We start from the raw sequence: 14,074 nt of genomic DNA, 5'->3' as shown, positions 1-14,074 counted from the left end.
AAATGATGTATGTTGGAAGAATGGGCACTTGCCTAGTTAACATCACTGTGTGAAAAATAACCAGCCAATATTTAACTTATTCTCCAAACTTCTAGCAAATATATTTCTCTAACATGACCTAAAATTACAGCTAGGTTAGATGTTCAGAAATAGTCGCACTTTTGTAAAATATGAGTGAGGGCAAGGTATAGCTAGCCAACTCCCCGTGTTAATTGAATGGAGATTTGACCGAAAATATTGGTATCGGACCGCTCACTTCTGAAGGATGCCACAAAAAAAAACGGTACAAGCTACATTTAAACTATTCTCTGGCAATCATCATGACGAGTTTCTTATATAGTATGCCGAAATTGGGTACTGTAGGTGATTGAGAAAGGGTCGCACTTTTGTGTTTTAGGAAGGATATGTAAACGACAGATAACACCAAAATATGAAGAAATTATTTCCAAACCGTGTTAAGTCAACAATCATTATGTTGCTCATTTTCAAGAATGCTGGTTAACAAAAAGCAGGCCATTGTCTCATTTCGTGAACAAAGGTCCACTACCATTGTTTCCTTGCGTTTCCTTTATAATCGATTACCCAACTGAAGCTGTATTATAGCAGCTCATTGCTATATCGCACATATAAAACAGACACATGTGCACAGCCAGAGAAGATCCGATTTAATCAGTTGAGCTGTTTCAATGAGTGTTATCTTGGTTTAATAGCTTTTAATGGGGTTTAAGTCCTGCAAAGGTCGAGGTGAATTCTACTGTAGACATGACTGCATCATGGAGTATAGGGTAAGAGTTAGCTCATACTTTTTTAAATATTATATGTTATTTTTGCTGATTGGTTATGAAAAAGATTGGAAAATGTGTTTTCCAAAATTTAGAATGCATAACTTGAAATTAGTCTTTGTTCAAGTCTTTGGGCTTGATGTCACAGATTACGAAAAAGGTCGAAAAACACCCTAAAAATGCATGTATTTTGGCCCTTATTTCATACAATTGATCCAATATTAAAATTTTACTTTCATTGACACTTAGGACTAACTAATGGATTAGGATTTAGCTATGTTTCATTTGGTAAACCAGGATATTTTTTTAATCCAAAAAAAAATATTAGTGCTGTATTTTTCTGGAATTGGGAGTAAGTGCAGTATACTATCCGCATATATTATTAGCATAACATATATAATATACCGTAAAATTCCTTTTGACTTAGCAATAAACATCAGTTTACAGCTAGCTTTATGTTGGGAATAAATATTGCTTATTCTTCAGTGAACTCAATAAATGTTGATATGATGCAGTGCTTGCATGGTCACACTGCGAAATCCAACACGGCGTTACTAGGCCAGTCAAATTAAGAAAAATTAAAAACAGGGAAAATAGGACACAACATCCAATGGGGGAGTAACACAAACCATATAAACAAAGTTAAAAGAAACTCGACGTTTCGACAAGACAAAACTTTTCTTTCTCAAGGGAGAGACCTGCTCTCAATATAGTGTTTACAAGCTATTAAAAAAATCCATTTAATCACCATTCATTTCAGAAAAGCAAATTTTAATAACACACCAAACGTTCAAAAAAATTTTAAGTAGTGGAACAGTGCCTAATTTGCATAAATCCAAAATGGCCGCTTATGCAGGAGTGAAATGTCATATTTATTGCTATCATCATAAGGATTCAGGAAAAGTATAGTTTGACCAATGCCCGACATATAGTTCTTGAATTATAGGAAAAAAGGTAAAAGGTCAAATTTTCAGCCCACGGACGTTTACAATTGAAATATGGTCCAATTTTAATCTAACCGGTCTCAAATTGTTCCTGTTTGGATGTTTTGTTACATAGGTAACTCCACAAAATAGGTCAAGGTCAACACAGCTCAATGGGATTCGAATTTCTTTGCCATGTTACCAAGGTAATAAACCACCTGAGATATGGCAAACTATTCTTTTTATTAAATGCTTTTGCAAGTGGAAAAATATGAGACTTTTTAAAATCAAAATCAGTGAATTTTTCATTTTTTTTTAATTTTTTGCCCCCTATATGGCGTCCAAATTTTGACATTTGATCATTTAGAAATGTACATTGGAGATAGGGCAAACTATACTTTTTCTGAATCCTCATGCCAAGAGCAATACATTGGTATGGTTTTTAGCAAGATTTGACCGAATTTGAAATTTCGCCCCTGCATAAGCGGCCATTTTGGATTTATGTAAATTAGGCACTGTTCCACTACTTGGATTTTGGGGGACTTCTGATATATTTTTGTGTGACCTTTTGGGTGATAGACACATGTGGAATGGATTATGTTGCAATTAGTGGTGGTTTTATTTTTTTTAATTTGACTAGCCTATACTTTCAACTGGAAACGAGACAGACAATAAATAGGTAACAGCTGCAAAAACCAGTAGGCTATATTATGTACCATTTCCCTCAAAATCCCTGCAATCATTTACACTGAAATTCAATTTTAATATTTAAAGCTTGAATAGGTGCCTTCCAAATTTTGGATAATTTATTATGCCCGCACTAGTTCCACACATCACTCCCCTGGAATTACAATAGGTTAATAATAAACTGCACATCAGCTATTTGGAGAGCATTTTGAACAAACTAAACATTTTGCCTTTGGAATCGAGGAAGTCATTGTACTTGTATGAGTTATATTGGCAAATGTCAAAAGTGGGCCAACTCGTTTTCTGGACGATTTAGTTAATTGAGCAGAACGTTGATGCCCAACAGATCAGGTTTGAAAAACATGGCTTTAATAGCCCTTTTACGTAGATTATCTGGTAGTAGTAGCTGAATCTATTTTTGTTGTATCGGATGTGATCGACCAATCAGTTGGCACCATTAGCTCATGAATATCATGGCGTGAATTGTACAGTACTTAACACGGATGTATCATGAACGGGAAAGATAACTCTATCGCCTGGCTTGTTTTGAGTGTGGTAACATTTAGTGCATTTTTAGAAGTGGGCATTGTTAAAGGATTCGGCGTACTGCTACCAGACTTAAAGGAACAACTTGATACACAAACATGGATTATCGGATCAAGTATATCTATTATCATTGGATTCGGCTATCTACTTGGTAAGTTTGTAACTATTAAAGGGATCATGCAACACTCACGAGCACTAGGGATGGTAAAAATGCAAACATGATGAATTAATTAAGATATCATCACATTAAGGGAAGGGGTATGAACGTTTGGACAGTATTTATTGTGGGACACATCAGACATATCGAATTGCATTCTGAATACGAAGAATGTCCTTCTGATATCAAATAATTTTGATTTTTGAAATTCGCAATGTAATACACATTTTATGGCAAATCATTAAAATTGATATTTTGATATTTAACAGTACTTGAAGTAAACTTTATAAATCTGATGATTTATACTTAAAGTGTATGTAGGTGGGATGAAAAGCCGACGATCAATTGAAAATTTTGACCTTTCGTATTGAAGATATGGATTTTTTCCCAAAACACACAAAAAAAAATAGGTCTTTTGGGGAAAAAATCCATATCTTCAATATAAAAGGTCAAAATTTTCAATTGACCGTCGGCTTTTCCTCCCAGCTACATACACTTTAAGAATATATCATTAGATTTATAAAATTTATTTCGAGGACTGTTATATATCAAAAATTTGAAAAATATCAAATTTTAATAATTTGTCATAAAATTTGTATTTTATCGTGAATTTCAAAAAATGAAAATTATTTGATATCAGAAACACATGCTTCGTATTCAGAATGCAATTCGATACGTCTGAGGTGCTCTCATGTCCCACAAAAAATACTGTCGAAACGCCATAAACGCTCATTCTAGATCCCTTAACTTTGTCATAAAGCTTCCGGTCACAATATTCTGGTTGTGTAGCTTACTTTCCTACAATAACATTTCCGTTTTAATTTTACCGGTAGGTTTATTATCAGCCATGTTAGTCCAAGTCTTCACCCCTCGAACTTGTGTCATGGTATCAGGATTGGTCGCAAGTTTAGGACTTGTTGTTTGCTCGATGGCTTCAAGTTCCTCTACACTGCTTGTTGGATTGGTTCTCTCAGGTATGTTTGACTATAGGCCTATTTTAGGTCACAGTAAACAGATTACCGCCCACGCAATGAGCTGAAGGCCGGCAGGCAACCATTACCCATACAGACAGGTTGTAACAATAGATTTATACAATTTAGAAAATAGTATTAGGCAAACATTTCACTTATTTATTGCACTGAATTGTACTTGGTTGTCAAAATAATTTCGTAAGCTACTAAATAGGCTTTGTTTCAATAAAATCGGTGGCCGACAAGCGAAGATATGGCCAACTGTGTAAAGTAGTCCTAAAACAGCTTGGCCCACTTTCGTGTCTTTGTGTAGCAAAATTGACTGAATTAAATTGAATCATGAACCATCTGGTCGGTGCTCTTGATGATGGGTGATTTTAAACAATGGGCCATTTGAAGTGTTATTTTAATTTATGATTTTGAAATAAATATCATATTATTTATTTAGTAATGTCAATTAAAGCCATATTATAACATTTGCTGAGGAGGACGCCCTCACTGAATTTTTTCAAATTCTTTTTTACACGATTAAATTGTACTTTATTAAACCAATATACCCTGCAAAAATCAAGACTCTAGGTGCTGTAGTTTTGTCAAAATCTGAGATTTTGAATAAAACGCCGGAACCGGCGCTTTATTATTACGATGGAATTATTAGTCGAACGCATACACGATGTTCATAACACACAGTACGTACACGGCGTGCGGGACAGTGATATACACAACAAAGGGTCGTACCACAACATGACCGAAGGAGTGGTACGTATTGGCGACGTGTGCGCTAGTAGTAAATTCCAATTTTCTTTGCTTTGCCGTACACTGCAAATGTTCCCGAACACGTGACGCCTCTCAGACGCGTCCGAGGTGTTCATAATTGTCTCTTTAGAACACTAGTGTATTTGAAAATATGATAAGCCTTGCACATTAGTGTTCTTTTAGTATAATGTAGAACACATCGTATTGATCAGACATGTCACAAGTGTTCTGAATGATTATATTGAATACTGGTATTCAAAAATGGCACGGATGAGCAGATAGAGGCGTTGGAGAGCTGCGACGTGTCAGCGAGAAATACACGGTGCTCCTTTGAAGGAGGGATATAAGTAACAACAACAATGGCGATGAAACGTGGAAACGCTTCCGGAAACGCTATAACAAACTGTCTTTTCCAAGACAAATGGGATGATAGTGAGAGTAAATTCGAAGGATTTAGAGAAGAATGAAATTCAGGGCAACTTTGGGAGCGACTCGGAGCCCGTATATCTGTGGACAGCGATGAACAAGCATAGGAGAGACACAAGAGGGTGACTATGGCCGAGCGATTTTAATCGCAGGAAAATCGCATTGGAATGCGTTGCGCTGTCAGCCGGGAGATACGATCGGCGAGGGTTCGAGCCTTGGGCTTGCCTTAGGTGAAAACTCTCTGATTTCATCTCTCGGAATTCTTCGGAACACCGCCATTATCTTATTTATACTACCATGTATTTGTTTATTGTCGAGTAATGAGATTTTGAAAATGTATAAATAAAGGTTGAACACCAGCATTCTGAAAATCAATGTTTGAACACGTGTCATGTGTTAAAAACTGTTACATTTCTTTCATGTGTCCGAGGTGTTCATAGATAGTAATTTTGAACACCAGAGTTTAAAGGATTAGAACATGTTACACTAGTGTTCTGAGGTAATAACACCTGTGTTCTCTACATTAACACTAGTGTTCTCTAAATAAGTTGAACACGTGTCATGTGTTAAAAAACTGTTACATTAATGAACGCGTTCCATGTGTTCTGGCCAATTTACAGTGTAGTTGTTCGGCTCAAAAATAAAAGGGATATATCTGACAGTAAAAGCTAACATTTTATGGCAAAGAAATGCTAATCTATTTTGTTTGAAAATGTTATAATATGGCTTTAAGTGAACGAAAAATACATGAAACCCCCTTGCTTTTGTTCTGAAATCTATAACGATAAGCACGAGAGTACATTTTATGCGGTACTAACTTGATGTGCGAAATTGGCAAAAAGTGGCCCAGCTGGGGCGATTAAGTAAAATTGGGCATTGAGATTGAGCCTGAACTAGGAAAGACACCAAATAAAGTTTTTCTGTTAGCCAAGATTTTACTGATTCTACAGCATATCACATTTACGCCTTGACCACTGTTATTTTTTTTCTGAAAAGCAAAAATGCAATTGCTAATCATGAATGTCGATAATTACGCAATGCAACTTTGATATGCGCGAAAATGTCAAAAGTGGACCAACTCGTTTTCTGGACGATTTAGTTAATTGAGCAGAGCGTTGGAGTCCGAACTAGTAAAGAAACAAAGTAAAGTTTTTCTGCTTAAGCCAATATGTTACTGATTCCACTGCACATATAACATTGTTGCCATGATCTCTTTTATTTTATTATTTTTATGAGAAGCGAAATTACAATTGTATAATTTTTATAATTACAGTCTGTATTATCATGATAATAGTATTATGACGTTAAACGCCAAAAGAGGAAACCGAGATCTAACACAAAAGAACTAGCTGAAACCAATAATTTAATTTCTTTGCAATATATTTAATTCTTATTTCAAGTTACTACAAATCAAATTGATTCTGAATAAAATGTACTCACTAAATAAAGACGTGATGTCGACCAGCCAGCTCGCAATCAACTGACTCAACAAGGGCGGGGCAGTCTTTGCCAAGCTGGCTTAGTCGTCAATGCGCCGACTCATAAATAGTTAAAACGGTGAGGGTAACGAGGTCATGGTGTCTCCATCCGATTATAATGAAATCGGGAACGGGGCTCCATAACATCCGCCTCCCCTTTTTTTGAATCGTCTCATACGATTTGATTTTTTCAAATTAATCAACACATTATTTTACACTACACTTACTTTTTAATTGACATCATTTATGAAACTTACTTAATTTAATAATTCCTATTGAGTTTGAATTGCCAAGACCTTATATTCCTACCAGCGGTACTCTTGCTTCCGGAGTACGGGCCTCTAGTAATTTTGATAACAAAATGCGCGCAACCAGAGTCGCCGTTCTCCTTCCACAGAGTCATTTAACTAAGAAGCATATGCATCCCGCGCGGATATGCATACTCCGCTAATCGAACAAGTAGCTGTCGTCAAGTCCAGTAAGATGAAAGAACTAGAAGATCCTAAGGTCATGGGGAGGGTACCCTCTGAATTCCATTCTGTATAAAACTCAATAAAGAACAAAACAAACAATTGATTAGCAAGCTTGCAATAACATGATTTACAATACATAATACAATATAACATACATTTCAGAAACATACATTTTCTTGAGTCAAATATTTTCTTGATCTCATAATTTGTTTCTCCATTACTTTTATCTTCATAATGTCAACTTATTCTGAAATACTGACATAATTCAATCAACTTATCTGCGTATTTTGCCAATTTTATACTGAAAGTTGACATCACAAATTATTCTTAAATGTTCACACAAAATGCCTGAATAACATGTCCGATTCCGGTACCTCTTGCAGGCAATCATTTCATTTCATTAAATTTTCACGACATTACCAATAAATATATACACACAATAAACATATTTTGGCATTTTTTAAATTATTTCACTTTTCCTGCTATCCTGACAGGATTTGTCTTCAAAAAGTCCAGAGTGGCATCAGTAAGATGGTCTTCAGGTTCCCATGAATTAGACTTGCTTGAAAAGTTCTGCCACTTAATCAGGTAATGCAGTTTACCGTTGACGAATTTTCCTCTGATGACTTTTTTTCTACTGCATACAGTTTGTCAGTTTGTTTCTTATGTGCAGGTAATCCCGGCACAGGTAAAATAACTGAATCTTTGACAGTTTGTTTAGCCAGTAAGGGCTCAAATGAGTCTTTTGGAAGATCTGTGTCATCCAATACTGCTACAGGTGCTTGAGCTTGAAGGTCTACAGGAAGTTCATTATTTGCAGGGCGAACATACCGGTTATATGCAAATTTCATTCTATTTGCATGTATAGGCGCCTTCAAGAGTTTATTGTTCTCAAGATTTCTAACCATAAAATTCACCGGACTTGATTGTTTTATAATCAAGTATGGGCCACACCAATGTTTGCACAGTTTCTTGGACAATCCTGGTTGTGTTACTGGGAAATATATGAATACACTGTCTCCTACCTGATATTGGACATCAGTGGCGTGTTGATCATACCGCTTTTTCATGGTCTGTTGATTTTGCTGTAGATGATGCTTGGAGATTTCCCTAGTCGTTTCCAGCTGAGTTACCAGTTGCTTGATGTGTTCTCTCACGGTTCTATCTGTTAAACGTTCTGGCTCCAGTAAGGCAACATCCATTGGTAAGATTGCTTCTCTTCCGTAGAGTAAGAAAAACGGGCTGAATCCTACGCTGTTGTCAGTAGAACTGGTTCTGTACGCAAACTGGATTGATGGCAGGTAGTCATCCCAATCTGTTTGAAACTTATTGACATAATGAGAAATAGTGTCTAGTATAACAGCATTAAAACGTTCTTGTACTGCGTTACACTGAGGATGATATGAACTGGTGTTGAGTTTATTTGTTGTCATGATACGACAAACTTCGAGCATCAGCTTTGACAGGAAATTTGTGCCTCTGTCACTTAGAAGAAACCTTGGACAACCATGATTACATATCACCTCTTTGTAAAAACAGTGAGCTACAGTACTAGCATCCATATTTTTTATTGGGACCAAAATTGGCCACCTTGTGCAGTGATCCGTGAAACACAAGACGTATCTACTGCCTGAAGTAGATATAGGAAGTGGACCTAAAATATCGACACTTACTCTCTCAAATGGTCCAGGAACTTCCATGGTCATTAACGGAGCAATTACTTTATGCTTAGGTGTTTTCTACTAGCACATGAAACGCATGATCTAATCCAATTATCAATATCTTTGTACATACCTCTCCAAAAATATCTTTTTCGAATACTGGCATAAGTTTTGTGAAATCCAAAATGAGCAGCAAGGGCTTGATCATGATGAGCATTCAAAATTGTATCAATGTAACTATACGGTACATACAATTGTACAGTGGTCCTTTCAGGAAAATGACGTTTTGCTGGAGTGGACCAGATATGAAATAACCCACCTTCATGTAAGAAATAATGTTCAGACTCTAGCAGTATATTACGAGCTTCTTTGTTGTCATCTGGGAGATCGCCTATCTCAAGGTATCTGATCATCTTGGCTGCAAAGGAGTCTTTTCTTTGTTCCTGCTTAAAATCAGACAAATTAACACTATCATGAATGTGGGGTATATAAGTTTCAAACTTGTCCTCATTTCTGTCACTTAACCTTTTACCTTGTTGAAACCTAAGATTACGAATTGTACTGACATTTGGTTTTGTATGGCAAGGAAAAATATCATTATCTAGTGAACCAAACCCAAATGGAATCCAATTTAAAGGAATCCAATCCTTACTTTGACCTGACTTGACATCTACTTTGCTATGATTACTTGGCAATTCAATAGGAATTTGGCTAGAACTTAATGATACATTTTGATGTATTCTACTTAAAGCATCGGCATTTTGAATAGTACTACCTGGCCTATGAATTATTTCAAAGTCATACGATTGCAGTAGCAAAGCCCAACGTGCTAACCGACCTGTGACAGGTTTTCTTCCAAATATCCAACACAAAGCTTGATGATCCGTGACAATTTTGAACTTTGGACCATGCAGAAGGTAAGAAGAGTACTTTTTAACACCTTCAACGACCTAGAAGCACTAGCGGTCTTTGGGCGGCCTCTTTTTTTAATTTTTTTATCGCGCAACTGAGAATTTAATTCAAATCGTGCCAAAAACAATTCTAAATTCTCTTCTGGTTTGCCAGAATACGATTCTTTAAAATGCCCTTCATATTTAGACATGGTGACTATCGGTGGTGACTCTTGTTCTGGCATTGGTTCAACAAGCGTAGCGTTATCCAAAATATCTGAACAAAAGACTGGGAAAGCGGCTAAAATAGCAATGAATACACTGCAATGAATTATTATTTCCATCTATATTTCATTTACGTGTGGCAACAGACGATGGAAATAATTATAACCAACATTCTTGTGGGCTATACTCATACCCAGTATAATAATTTCGATAAACAAGGCCTACAAGATAATGCCACGCCCGTATAACACAATATTTAAAATAAATAAAATTACATACCCAAATATGCCGAAATATGCTGAGTAGACTGCGAGCTGGCCGGTACTACACGACAAACATAGCCCATATTAATAATACTTCCAAGCAATGAATGAATAGTGCAGTTAACTGAATTGAATAATAATACTGAATGGATAGTACACGGAACAAAGCTCACTGCAAAAACGCGCGAAATTTAAACAAGCGGACAGGTGGTACTGTCGATTAAGAATTAATGAAAAGAAAACCACGGATAACTCCACCAATTTATTATGACGTTAAACGCCAAAAGAGGAAACCGAGATCTAACACAAAAGAACTAGCTGAAACCAATAATTTAATTTCTTTGCAATATATTTAATTCTTATTTCAAGTTACTACAAATCAAATTGATTCTGAATAAAATGTACTCACTAAATAAAGACGTGATGTCGACCAGCCAGCTCGCAATCAACTGACTCAACAAGGGCGGGGCAGTCTTTGCCAAGCTGGCTTAGTCGTCAATGCGCCGACTCATAAATAGTTAAAAAGGTTAGGTTAACGAGGTCATGGTGTCTCCATCCGATTATAATGAAATCGGGAACGGGGCTCCATAACAATAGTATAATCTTAGAATCTCACTTCTGTCGATGTTTTGAACAATGTTTAATCTGGCTAGGTTTGTACCTGCAGGTGAAACGGAGCACTTTAAACTTTTATTCTATCTTTCAGACTATAGGTGTACGCATTTACATTTTATTTGATTTCGTTTTTTTATACAATGATATCATTTCCATGTGCTATTTTCTTTTTGTTTTGAAAAGGGCCATTGCTTCTGCAGGAAACAATACTGCTTGGCGTTATACCGCAGTATTTCGACAAATACTATGTAGCTGCGGTCGGAATCGTATCTTGTGGAACTGGCCTTGGTATTACTGTACTACCGATAATAACTCAAAAGCTTCTTGAAACATACGGATGGAGAGGAGCATTGCTTCTATTAAGTTCCATTGCGTTACACTCCATTCCATGCGGGGCTCTTCTAAAACGGCATGCTCACGATGAAAGTCAATATGAGACACTTTCTAATCCGGCCAACAATTCAGAAACAGATAAAACTTTGAAACAGGTTTTGCAAAATATTTACGCCGTCCTGGGAATCCAGTTACTGCAGAGTACTGCTTTTGTTAGCAGAGTGTTTATCCCTGCCTTTGTGTGGGGCTACCTTATAACGGGATGGATGGTCTATATGGTGTCATTTGCAGAATCCAAAGGAGCTACCCTTAATGAGGCGTCAATTGTTGCCACTAGTGGCGGTATTGGTATTGTAGCTGTAAGACTTGCAATACCTTTATTGCACAAGATATTGACGTATAAACAACTTATAAACCTATCGTCAATAACTTCAGCAATAGCCTTGTCCATAACAACTCAATTTGGGAGTTATATTACAATGAATATTATGTCTTTTATGTTCGGATTGAGTATAGGAGCATTGGGTGGAGAGTTGTTGATTTCTGTTAAAGTAAATTCCGAGGAATCTGAACATTATCAGGCGATCGGTTGGCTTCATGTAGCCTACGGAGCAGCCTCTATCTTCAGTGGACTGGTAACAGGTACATATAATTACAAGTTAATACATTTAGAAACCAAAACCTATAAACCATTCACTTGAATGTGTAAGGGTTTTTGTTTTAATCAATTTACACCGATTTTTTCCAAGTAAAGAGGAATCCACTATACCTAATGTTTCAATCGTTCATTTGAGTCATTTGTCACCCAGGTTTTGCACTAATATAATATTATTAAAGATAAAGCAAATAAAATTAACTTAATTTATTTTCTCGATATTTTAATAAAAAAAATTAACTGAAACTATAGTATACGATCTTGCAAAGTGGAGAGTCACATCCCTTTATACGCAACGTATCATTCTTTCCTGTTCTTTACCTTCACAGGATTATTCTTTGACCTGACCGGAAGCTTTACCATTTCGTTCAACATTTTGGCTGCAGTTTCTTTGATCACAACCGCATCTCTTGGATTGGACAAATTACTTTGGGACAAATAAGGAACCGATTTCTAGACTATATTTACCCCGGGGTGGAGAGAACACCAATATTTGGCCGAGAAAATGGGGACACGAAAGTTGTAGGGAAACACGAAATTTTTAAGCGAACGCAAGGAGTTACGCATTATGTTTTTGTCAAAAGAATGAATTTCACCCTTTGATCATGCTCTAACGTAGCAACAAATAAATACAGAAAAAAATGCTCCCGGGAAAATGCTGCACTTTGTTTACAATGTCGCTTCTTCCCAATGAATATCCATAGTTTACATAGACTGCCTCGCAACCTGATTCTTTTCTTTTCCCCTCTAAATTTCCATCTAAATTCGCCAAATTGTAGCGTCCCCTGCGTAAGAAAAAATGGAATGGTGATGGCGCGATTACCATCCGTCTAGCGCCAACTCCCCGCCGAGAACCGCAAAATCCGAGTGATAGAGAGGTCGACGCGACGCCGCTAATTGGCGAATTTAGATTCAGATTAATTGAGAGGAACAGAAAAAAGACTAAGATCAGGCTGCGATGTAGTCTTTAGTTTAAGAGGAGTTTCTCGTGATAAACCATAAAAATATCATCCATGTGAATGCTTGCGTATTAAGTTTCCCAGGTTGCTCCTCTATACAGAATTATACAGTAAGAAATAGCAAATAAGTAGGAATATTGTGAAAATCTACTGTCTGGGCCAGTGGCGTAACTAGGGTTGGTAGCGCCCGGGGCAAGAAACAAAATTGGCGCCCCTACCACCCCCTCCCCCACCCGCGGGCAGTGGCGTAGCTAGGGCACACAGGGCTAAGGATACATAATGCCCCCCTCCCCTAATACTTGAAACAATTGCGCGAAATTTTGGACAAATAAGGCCTACCACTAATTAATTTTGGTTACTAGGAGTTGAATATCGGTCTTAAAATGTTCTTTCAATTGATTTTGCGCCGACAATTTTGACTTTTATCGCTTGGAGAGCGCAGAATCGATGCTGAATTGGTCAATTTGGCGCCCCTAAGGGGGCCCCCCCCCCCCCGTAGTTACGCTACTGGTCTGGGCGAAACATCCTCGCTCCGATCGTACTGATATGTCTGTGCAACAGTATGTAGTATCCTAGTGAAATGCCCGGGTGAAATGTTCCTGGTTTTTACCACAAATGCATAACCTTAAGGGGGAATAATACCCGGATTTTCATCAGTACCCCTCTTCTTTTTTTTCTTGCAAATTTATCAAGTACACATATATGTTCATCACCTCATGTCCTGAACTTATAAAATATATCTACATACAAAGTGCTTTTAAATCATTTTAGTAAGTCATTTTAGCCCTATATATTTTTTGTTTACTGTATCCTAGTAACTCAGATCTGTGTTTCATAACAAACCATAATTTATTCTTTTCAACATGTTCAATTAGGGTACATGATTAAATCCTTTGTTATACTCTCTATAGAAAATCAAAGTAGTGCATGCAAAATATAACACTGAATAAATTAAATAAACACTTATACAATGGATGCATAGTCATTAGTCAATTTACTAATATAATGTGTTGTTAGGAGAAGAAAAGGCTATTAGGTCATCGTATGTCAGGTTATAGGTCAATTGGTTCAGGTCAAATTTAAGCATCAATTTTGAATACACATGTGAGAGTCTGTGATATCATAATGAGGAATAATTTTGATATTCTGTCTTTAACTGGATATATATCGAGAAGTGCAAGGTGGATATACTAATATACCTTGGGATGTAATCATGTAAATGGTGAGTACAATTATTTAGAATGCCTAGTTGAGATGGATTTCACAAATAAATA

The 14,074-nt window shown here is 36.7% G+C and overlaps 1 long non-coding RNA gene across 1 annotated transcript; it reads right to left on the bottom strand.

Annotated features, from left to right (window-relative positions):
* Positions 1–8,156: 8,156 nt before the first annotated feature.
* Positions 8,157–10,839, bottom strand: LOC140156592 (uncharacterized). The gene is made up of 3 exons (XR_011859565.1): positions 10,648–10,839; positions 10,255–10,299; positions 8,157–9,306 (listed from the first exon to the last, which is right to left on the bottom strand). It is a non-coding gene; the product is annotated as an uncharacterized lncRNA (long non-coding RNA).
* Positions 10,840–14,074: the final 3,235 nt, after the last annotated feature.

Source organism: Amphiura filiformis, chromosome 7 (assembly GCF_039555335.1).
Source record: "Amphiura filiformis chromosome 7, Afil_fr2py, whole genome shotgun sequence".
Classification (NCBI taxonomy): Eukaryota; Metazoa; Echinodermata; class Ophiuroidea; order Amphilepidida; family Amphiuridae; genus Amphiura; species Amphiura filiformis.
The sequence above is the reverse complement of the archived record's forward strand: the minus strand, read 5'-3'. Positions and strand labels throughout refer to the sequence as shown.